Source organism: Helianthus annuus, chromosome 5 (assembly GCF_002127325.2).
Source record: "Helianthus annuus cultivar XRQ/B chromosome 5, HanXRQr2.0-SUNRISE, whole genome shotgun sequence".
Classification (NCBI taxonomy): Eukaryota; Viridiplantae; Streptophyta; class Magnoliopsida; order Asterales; family Asteraceae; genus Helianthus; species Helianthus annuus.
Window position 1 is genome coordinate 175475928 of NC_035437.2, and position 11163 is coordinate 175487090.

At 35.1% G+C, this 11163-nt stretch overlaps 1 long non-coding RNA gene across 1 annotated transcript; it reads right to left on the reverse strand.

Annotated features, from left to right (window-relative positions):
• Window positions 1–7213: 7213 nt before the first annotated feature.
• Window positions 7214–9653, reverse strand: LOC110939499. The gene is made up of 3 exons (XR_002592302.1): window positions 9535–9653; window positions 8781–8869; window positions 7214–7367 (listed from the first exon to the last, which is right to left on the reverse strand). It is a non-coding gene; the product is annotated as an uncharacterized LOC110939499 (long non-coding RNA).
• Between the last annotated feature and the right edge of the window lie 1510 nt (window positions 9654–11163).

An 11163-nucleotide genomic window follows, 5' to 3' on the forward strand; every position in this document is an offset into this window, starting at 1 on the left:
TGTCCTCGAACAACCCAGCTTGGATATTAATAACTCGAAAAAATTTTCAATCACCAAATTTTTCCTAGAGACTCATCTTGTCATTGCGATAAAAAATGCCTCTTTTTTAGGCATTTGCTCATTTGTGCGAATGGAGTAGGTCCATTCGTGCGAATGAGCTGATTTGGAACGAATTGACATTTTGAAATGGATGGGAGTAAATGACCATTTAATTGCGGATCTGCTGGTTCGTGTGAATCTGCCGGTTCGTAGAACCTATGCATCCGTCTGAAATTACCTGATCTATTCTCAAGAACACTCTCAATCACATTTTTCGATCCAAAATCTTTATTTCTACGAATTTCATGATGAAACTTCACAGGATTGTGCGAAAATCAATCACGAACATAATTATGTCTTCAATTTCAAATTCCATCCGTGAATTGACCTTCAATTTGATGTTTATTCGATGTTTTACGTCAAAACTTCCTATAAATCCCAAATTTATGAGCGTAGGTGATTCAATCAACTGTTAGATCAATTGAATCAGTACCGTAGCTCTGATACCAATTGAGAGTCTAGGATCCAGGAGGTTTGATGGAGTTTTTGTCTCACCCCAATCGATGGCAGAAACATCGGGATGAGACGAACAAATCGCTCAAAGCATCATAATTGTGACAATATAAATTAAATCAAATTTCATAAATGCTAAAATGTCATACAAGATTCAAAACAACCAAAGTGTATCAACATGCCTCAAACATTGTTTATTTCTAGAGTTTGTTTCTATGTCCACCCTAACTTTATATCTTCATAAGCCTCATCTTTCAACCTGCAACATGTATTAAAATAATGATCAACAAATAATGTTGGCGAGTATACAAGTTTGGTACATAGCATAATAATAAATAAAGTTTCAACGTGCTCATATCCAACATGAATAACACATACAATTTACTAATATGTTGTAACGGTGGAAATGTCAATCCAAATTTTCCAACGCAATCGTGACTTTCCCTAAGACTCAAGGGAGTTTAACATGTTTTACTTAACAATACCCCAAGACTCAAGGGTGGTGCGTTAATCCTATAGCGCTATAACTGTTAAGGTAGGCTTGATCGAAGTTAATGAGCATATAGACACAAAATGTATACATAGCATGTAAGATTAATAAGTATCAAAATGTTTTCATGTTTATATGTGGATAGAGTGTGAATATAATCAAGTTTCAAGTGTCACATGTTTTTTTTTGTATAGAATACATGTTGCACCCAAAGTGTTTAAAACTAAAATTGGATCAAGTATACTCACAGTTTTATGTAGAGTTCCATGAAAACCAAGAGTGGTGTTGATGAAGTCTCGAGATTAGGCTGAAATGATTAAATGAGAATATAAGATTACTGATGTGAGAGTGTGTTGGATCAGATTATTAAAATACGTGAAACAAAACAAGTTTAAACACAAAACAGTCCGTTCGTACGAAGGCACTCCCTTCGTACGAAGGGACTCTACTAATTACAAACCGGGTGGTAAAAAATGATAGGAATATACCTGGATGTGTAGAAAGTAAGGTAAATGATTGTAAACAGTAAATAAAATGATCGGAAATGAAATTTGAGGTTAAAATAGAAAATAAACAGTTCAATTTGGTTAAAAGTATGGGTTTGTACGAAGCCACCTGTGGGTTCGTACGAACGCACCTGTGTTGTTTCGAAATGTTATAATTTTCATCTGATTTGTTTGAAAACGTTAAAGTATTCATTTTGTTCGATTAAATTAGTAAATAGGGTGTTTAATCGTGACAAATATACATGAAAACAGAACTGAAATTGAACAGAAAGATATGAAATAGGGTGGGTTCGTACGAAGGGGCATAGTGCCTTCATACGAAGCCACTGTTCTAGATATGAAAATCATGCTCGATCTATTGAAATAGATCGTTTCTTGATGGAAATTATGTCACAACCCCCGATCCCTTATACAAACACAGGAACGGGCGGCCGCGAGCCAGTTTCGGTGGTATCGGGTATTGTCTAATTTGGCAGCGGAGTTTTCATCAGGGACCGAAGTTAGGAAATATTTGATCAGAGTAAATACCACATTTTCATAATATTAAACAGAGTAAATACCACATTTTCATAATATTAAACACATGGGATAAAACCCAAGTTTGCAGTACACACATTTTTATAGGAATAAATCCTATTTTATTTAATAAAAACATCTATTTTATTTTAGGTAACTTTATTGCCACTTTTCCAAGCCTTCAGTGCTCACCAGCTGGCTTTTATTGGCTTCACACTAAGTTACCTAAAACACGTGTTTAAAACATTTTATCAATAGGAAATACTGGTAAGTGAATCCCAGTTTAACCAAATTTAACTAAAAACCAATTTGCAGTATTGAGGGCACATCCGCAATTACATTTGTTTCCAAGATATAACAACTAACATCCGTGGTACTGTCATACTCAACTTGTGGAAATGTTACCACGCCAGTAACAAATTTTGTATACAAAACCCCAACATACTCACGATAATTGTATTCTTACAAATACTCAATAACTGCTTAGTATATATTTAATTAAGTGAGGTTTTGTAAAAACATTTAACAAAAAGAGGATTACTCACATTGCTATTATAGGACTTTCTTTTGTGACTTCCTGGTTATAATCTAACTAAATAAACAATGCACACGTGTTAGTATAATAACCCATTTTAACATTAGTAATACCCTCCCCGAGATGATATTCCAACGACTACGTCGGGCAGAACCACGACAGCCGTTACGGAACCCTAGATCAATCGGGCAGAGTATCTAATACGTATCCAGGGGTTATGATACTTACAACGAGGCAGAGCTTCGCTAATTAGGGGGTATTATACCCGCGTATAATGCCTACACTTTAGAATTGAGAGAAAGAAAACGATTTGTGAACGAATTCAACTGAAGATCCGAGGCCCTCTATATATAGTGCTGATTTCTGGTCCTCTCGCGGCACGCGTAAAGGTAGACCAAGGTCTACGCGGCCCGCGTCAACGCTGGTCAACAGTGTAGCTTGTCCGAGTCACTAACTAGGCCTGCCGGGTGTTGGGCCACGTGGCGGCCCAGGGTTTCGCCACCTTTTAGTTTGTCACGGCCCGCGTAAAGGTTAAGGGGTACTTTACGCGGCCCGCCTAAACCCCAAAAACTTCATTTTTAATTATTTTTAATGATATTTAAGGTATTCGGGGTCCGTTTTCGCGTATGAGGCATATTGTAGGGTGTCAGGGGTGTTTTAGGAGGGTTGTTATATTTTGGGTATAACTCCTGGGTTATTTAATAAAATATATAGTGTACTCACATTAAGTATAGTAACCCAATTCCACTTTATCCCTACGTCACGAGACAGAACCCCAACGAATTTAGGTAGAGCCTTGACATACGTTACGGGGCCCTACGTCAATCGGACATGGCATCAGTGATTAGGGGTTACAATACTTAAAACGGGGCAGGGCTTTGTAGGATTTAGGGTCTAATAATTGATCATACAGAAGTGTAGTGCGAGAGAGAAGGGATGGAAAATTTTTGAGCAGCGGGTGCTTCTATTTATACTCCAATTTAACTTGGAGGTTAAGGTTTCATCAATTGCTTTTGTTACAAGCTTCCACGTACACTACCTACATAACTGAATTCATTTATTTTAATTCTCTACATGCATGCCATGTAAATATTGAATGAAATTCAATGTTTAATTTAGATATTATTTATTATTTATTATATATAATTAATTCAACTTCTTCACTCATTTGGCGCTTATAACTTTTAAAATATGACATTTTATAAAACAAGAAATATGTCATTAGAATGAGAATATTTGTATCTACATTTTGAACCAAGTTTTATTAAAAATGGAGTAGGTCCAATTATAATGTATTTTTATAATTTAATTATTAAGTGGTTCCTACGCTTGCCCAAAATACCTCATATTTCCATCGGTCAACTTACCCATGATGCATCCTTTTAATAACATAAGTTTTTATATATTTTATATAAATAAAAATTTTGGGAATGTTACATCCTCCCCACCTTGTTTTAAATCTCGTACTCGAGATTCCCTAAAATATGGATGAATATTTTTAGTTAGTCTAGTTCCTAGGTATATTCTGGTCTTTGTTTTGAATTCTACTTTACTTTGACCAGAACTATTCTCTTATCTTTTCAAGAGTTTTTAATGAGGGTAAAATCACTATCATTAGCGTTTGTTTTTAGATGTTTTATGTTTTAGCACAACTTTTAGTTACAAGTTTCCTAATGCGTCAATAATCTAAGGTAATGCAAGGGAATTCTTATAGTTTTGATGGCGTGCCAACTTAAAGAGTTCCTGTCATTTATCTTGTTGCACGAACTTCGAGACGGATGATCAAACGAAATAATGTTTGATATTGGAATTATAGATGTATACGAGAGATTCCTGATTAAATCTAAAATTATCATTGACACACATGTTCGTGATTTATCCCTAATTGTCAATCATTATGGTCTTTGGATTTCCTCATAGATATACATATTTATATAATCATATATTTCACATATTGTAATATACACACCATTCATTAGGTTAATGTATTTAACAGATTCATATTTCCAAAAACATGTCAGACATCAAGTCATGGTACTATTTAGGGAATTCCATTAACATAACATATACCCCATCTCACTCGGTCTCGCCGGAGAGGTACCCCCATCTTACCCGGACAAGCTGGAGAGTCTACTATAACCTCTTCCATGGTTAGTTAAGCTTAAAAACAGGGCTGAGACATACAAAATCAGAGGTTAATCCTTAAATACTTTCTATTTTGTTTATGGTTTTTGACCCACAAGTGGTGTTCAAGCTTCAAGCTTGATAAAGGTGTGATTGTGGACTAACTTGGGTTGTCCAACATAAAATCCCCACACCTCTTAATGATTTCTCATAGTGTATATGTTTCTTATTCTTGTATTGATCTTAGTTCATGACCCTCCTTGTATGTTTTTACGTCAAGTGTAGTGGTGAACCATAAGAGGTACCTAAATGGAAGCTTGTTCTTCCTACCTCCTACATGAATTCTATGACACCATAGAGGTACCTAAATGAAGATTAATCTTCTACCTCACGCTTGATTAATGGACTAAATAATACATATAATACTTATACATATATTTACTATTCGAACCCTTGATGGTGGACTTGTGTTCATTCGTCAAAATATTAGAATACATCATCCAAGACATAAGACTTGTTACGATTCTAATGGGTATACTACTCATGAAAACATTAACCTTCAAGGTTTCATAGTGTCAAGAACAAGTGCTTGATGTTGAAGGATGATTACTTTCGAATACATATATTCTTGTGTTTTAATTCCTAAAATCCCTAAATCTTCCGAATGCCCAAACTCACACACCTATGTTTCCTTTGTGTAGAAGGACTTGGTGTTCCAACCTCCTAATCAATCAACTCACTCGCGGGATTACCAAGTAGAAGACTTGCAAAACAGTGAGTATACTCGCAACCCCCTTTTTATGTTTATCACTTTTGGGATGTAACATGTTTACCTATTAAACTACACTTAAACTTATCCTTTATGCAATGCATGAAAACAATCCTTATACATGAATACTATGTTATGATACTTGATGCTTATACGTGGACCATACTTATGTGATATGTTTTTTAATTCATTAGCTTTCACGAGCCTCCATTTGACATATATAGCGCTATAGGAGTAATGCACCGCCCGTAGACTTGTGGTCATGTTGAATTATATCATTATTGCGTAAACAGAGGATTGGCTAGAAATATTGCATGCCATGTTAGGTTGATCTTGTATAAACTAAGTTGCCATGTGGATTCGTTTTTAAACTTTATACTTATACTTATGCTTAAACTTGTATACTCGCCTTTGCTTTTGCATTGAATTGTATTTAAACATGTTACAGGTTGATGATTGATGATGCTATGAAAATGGATAGCAAAGATGCCTAGATACTCACTTAGACGTTTAGGTTTAAAGTGTTGTATCAATTTTGTTTATCTTATGTTGAACAATGTTTTTATTTGCTTTTCTTGTAATGTTTTGACAATTTATTTATGAAATGAAATTGGTTGGGACATTTTTGATGGTTGTTATAACAAAGTTGTCCGCATTTGTCAAAATTACATGGTCCACGTTTGTTAGAATTTTGCTAAGTTTGTACTTGTTAAAAACTATAATGTCCGCACTTGTTTTATAAAATGTCCGCACTTGTTGTTTTATAAAATGTCCGCACTTAATGTTTTGATTTGGTCCGCACTTGATGTTTATATAACAGTTCGCACTTGTTAAATGATTTTAAGGATCTGCATTTGTTAATTTCACATGATCCGTACTTATAAAACCTAAACATGTCCGCACTTAAATAGGTCCGCACATACCACTTAATGTCCGCATATGTGGATGTTGATTGATTGTCCGCACTTAATCAGTTTACTGTTGTCCGCATATATCACTATGTCTGTACTTAACATGTATAAAAGGAGTCCGACTTATGATATCTTATGAGGTCCGAACTTAACTTAATCTTAGGTGTCCGCATTTAAGGACCATGATGTCCGTACTTAGTCATTTAATGATATCCACACATGTCAAGCTTGTTGGTCCATTTTTATAAGCCAAACAAAGTCCGCACATATGAGTCTTCGAAGTTGTCCGCATTTAAATTGTTAACATATGGTCCGAACATAAGTTGTTAACATATGGTCCGAACTTAGTTTATATGCTTAACTTGTCCGCACATGATGGATGATAGAGGATCCGCACTTACAAGGAAATTCAGTCCGCACATATTGTTTCAACCGGGTCCGCATATGTTGTTTAACTAGTCCACACGTGTATAAAAATTGACATGTCCGCACATGTGTTTTTAATGAGGAAGTCCGCATTTAATGAGACTTATAGGTTCGCACTTGTTGATCCACATTACATATTTGATAAGTATTGTTATAAAAGGAAACATGGACCACATGAATAAACTTGAGTGGGCCGAATACATATAAATTGTGGACTAATTTGATTAAGTGATAGTCCTTGTGGGCGGCACTATTAATTAATGTGGGATTCTCCGAATTTATTATCTGTAAACGTGTAACGCCCATCTCTTTTAATATAATTAAGATATTAAATACACATTTTATGTAAAAATGCGGTCTTTCAAAAACTTTGACGAGTTAACGTTCATACAGAAGTAGAGTTTTCAAATTAAAGTAACAATTGTTTACATAGATCATTTTAAAATAAAACATAATGATCTCTTAGCGGAAGCTTCAAATGATGAGTGTTCCGTCCTTTTCGTCGCTTGATCTCCATCCGGGTACTCTTGACCTTCACCTATGATCAAAACCAACTCAAAGGTTAGTTTTGATAGTTAAATAATGAGTTTAAACAAGTCATATGGGTCAAACAAAGAAAATAAAACAATTCGCCAGCATTTGGAGCTCTCGCGGGCCGCGAAAGCTTGATAAGGATTCGTCGCGGGCCGCGACCGAGGTCGCGTGACGCGACGGTAATTCCCCAATTCGCGTGATTCTTTTTCCTACGCGACCGTAATTTGATTCTCCATCATGTGGAGTTAAAATTCAACGTCCGAACTAATAGAATTCTAAATTTTATAAGCATTCGGCTTATTATTCAAATTCAACTTTTTAACCCGTCTGTATTTAAAACTACCAACTTGTTTCTTAAACAATCAAAATACATACATCAAAGTATTTAACTCAAAATCCTTAGCTCAGGTTCGTAATTTTTTTATTGAATTATGTGACTAGTATGCAAACTATACGCATAATCCGTTTTAACCCGTCTAGTCGATTTAAGAAATTTTTAGTCTAAAACTAGCTCTTTTCTTTTCATAAATTCCATATCCAAACTATTTGCTTATATTCCACCACAACAAATTTTATAGTGGATTTAGCATATCTAACCTATTAACCCAAATTTACCCTTCAGTCGATCATTTCACACAAATGACCATTTTTATCCATTTGACCCACGAGTGTGCATATCTATGACTTTTATTCATATTTAATGATTCCACAATTATAATGCAAGTTCCTAAACAACCTCTAAGGGTCGTTTGCCCGAATTACCCATCAAGGGCTTTTTGGTCAATTTTATGTCCTTCATTTTACGGCGAAGGACCATCACTATCTATTTGACCAAAATTGCACTTTTAACTATAAATTCATTTAGGCGTACCTGGCTCGGGTCAAAGCTAAAACCCATTTTATTACCGCATCAGTTAAGTTGCTAATTCATAACAATGTAAATTTCCATAAGCCCTCTTACCCTGTGAGCATTAGACTCGACAAGTATTTGTTAGTCGTTATGTGTCAAATGGTTTTAACATTACCATTTGACCCGTTTATTAACTAACTAATCTAGGATTTCTCACCATATAGTTATGTCTTTTAAACCCTTCTTTTTTTACACATCTAACCCAACATGGCATAACTTCAACTCTTTTCCGTCTACATATGACTAAATCGCCTTTTTACTCTTTTTATTCGTTTAGGCTTACCCTAAATAAGTAGCCGTTCAAAAACTCATTTTATATATATATATGTCATCTCGTGACCAATTACCATTTCACCCATTTTACCATTAAACATGGTCTATCATTATTTTATATGTTTTTACCCGTTTCATTTCGTGTCGGAACCATATTTCGAATACAGCTTTTGTCGTATTTAAAACCTATGAATAACTACATAACTTATAAAAGAGGGTGTAAGCTTTACTTACATTGCATCCGGTTATGTTCTTTTCCGCGCACCCGATCCGTTTGACTTGCTTCGTTTCCCAAGCCGCCACCTAGCTCGTTAAGCGTCAAACTATCGTCATCATTTACAAGGCGGTTAGATTAGTCATTAACAATCACGACTATTCCACCTTACTTATTTTGTATGTCGAAACTACTATTCGACTTCATCATTAGTTAACTTAACTTATCAAAAGTTAACTACTTTTCGATCACATGGTTTACATAATTAAGTCAAATCAACATTATGATTAGAACCCACTTTAACCCACATTTCACGTAATTAGTCAAACAAGAAAATTACGCATTTCATTCGTAATTTCAACATATGAACATTCACTTAGGCATTTTAACAAACACCTTGTAGGCATATTCTATAAAATCAACAATCAAGTTTCATAACTAGTTATTTAGCCAATTTTTAACATCATTCACAAGTTCTTATGTCTAGCATGCATAACAACACCTAGACTTACTTCATGGAAATCGAATAACACCAAATTGATGATCATAAATCTAGTGTTAATCATCTTCCCACAAAATCCATTTAGCACTTACATAGATGATTATAAATTTCATATTTTATATCATCAATTCACCAAGTTTCTCAATCATAATTCGTTCCTAAGCATGGATTCAACATAGTATCATTCATACATTCAATATTCTAGCAATAACTTCGTTTTCAAGTTTTCACCAAGAATTCGAGACGAAACCGAATGAAGAAATTCGACATACCTTGTGATCCCTTCACTTGGGTGATCACGAATTTAGTTAAAGCCCCAATTTTCTTAGCTTGATTTTGATCAATTTGATGGATTTAGGGGTCTTGAGAAGGAGACCCTCTTTTCTCCTGTACGCTCCACGCACACACACACACACATACTAAGTGTGTGTGTGTTGTGTTTTATTTAATTTGTTTTAATAAAACAAGTTTCCCACTTGACAATATCAGTCCCTATAGTTCTAAAAATTTAATATTGAGGCTATAACTCATAGTTTACCATTTAATTACCCATTACTAACTAGGTTAATTCTACCTAGTTAACTTAACAGGTTCAGAAAGTTAGAACCCGTTTTATTTTAAGTCTCGTTAACTCGGGCTTCTTATAGGCTTTGTTTGTTTTCTCAAAAGTCTTTTATTCTCTTTTTATTTAATATTAGGCTTATTTATTTAAATCCTAATATTTACCGGGTTAATTTTACCACTAACGGTATTTTACCCGTTCATAAATATTAACGTGGTTTGATTACCAAACCCATTTTCGGGGTGTTACAAAACGCATATGTGCTAACATCCAACTGTGTGTCACTGTATGTACTCTAGGCTATACCTGTTGACTTATAATCATTAAACATATGTTGTTTGGACACATTTAGGGTATTGCAAAACCCTACTTGAATACATACTTACATCTATCGTACATTAGGTCGCGTGTAACGAACCTAACACTTACATAACGTGTGACAACCCGAACTTTCAAGATTTGTATTACTTGACTTCATGATCTATAACTTGTACCACTACATTTCCTGTGCCATAATACGTTGCAAGCAAACTTATTATACGGGATTGGTTAGTATTTGAGTATGAATTATTTGGACATTTCATAGATGAGTTATTAGAATTAGAAGAGCCTAGTCACACATATTGTTTCCAAGTCACACACTTTCTACTTGGGCCAAACCTCTCCTTCGTAACCTTGGTTATTCGTGGCCCAACATTCACGAGCCCGGGGCGAAGCAAAAGCTAGGCCCGGCTCATCTTGGCGCACACACCCATAACTCTTGTGTAAGGCTTCCATAATCTAGTTGAATCAAGAAAATAATAAACCCTAGCACTCCTCTCCTCTTCCCTTGGATTGACGGTAGCCCCTCTCTGGCCGAAGCCTTCTCCTCTACTGACGCACAGTATCTCTCACTTGTACACCCTCTACTATATCTCGGTTAGTTCATGTGTACTCGTATTGATTACCGTTAGTTGTTCTTGGCTATATGTGACGATATGAATGTTGATTGTGTCAATGATCTTGAGTTGTTGCGTGATAATATGAATGATAAGTGAAGTTCTAATGAACTTATTGTGGTAAACAAACCGATTCGATTTGATTTATCCATGTTCTTGATGTTAGCAAATGTATATTGATAAACTAGGGTTTGAGCAATATTGATGATTAGATTGTTAGTGGCATGATACACATGAGATCGTTTGTATGGCTTGAACACGAATTGGATGTTTCGGATATGAGCCGTGATGAATCGGCTATGATATTAATGGTTTCATGAATGAACACAAAACTGATTTTCTGACTCGATCTAAATGTTAACCTAGGAATTTCATGACTTATGAATGGTTACGTTACTTGA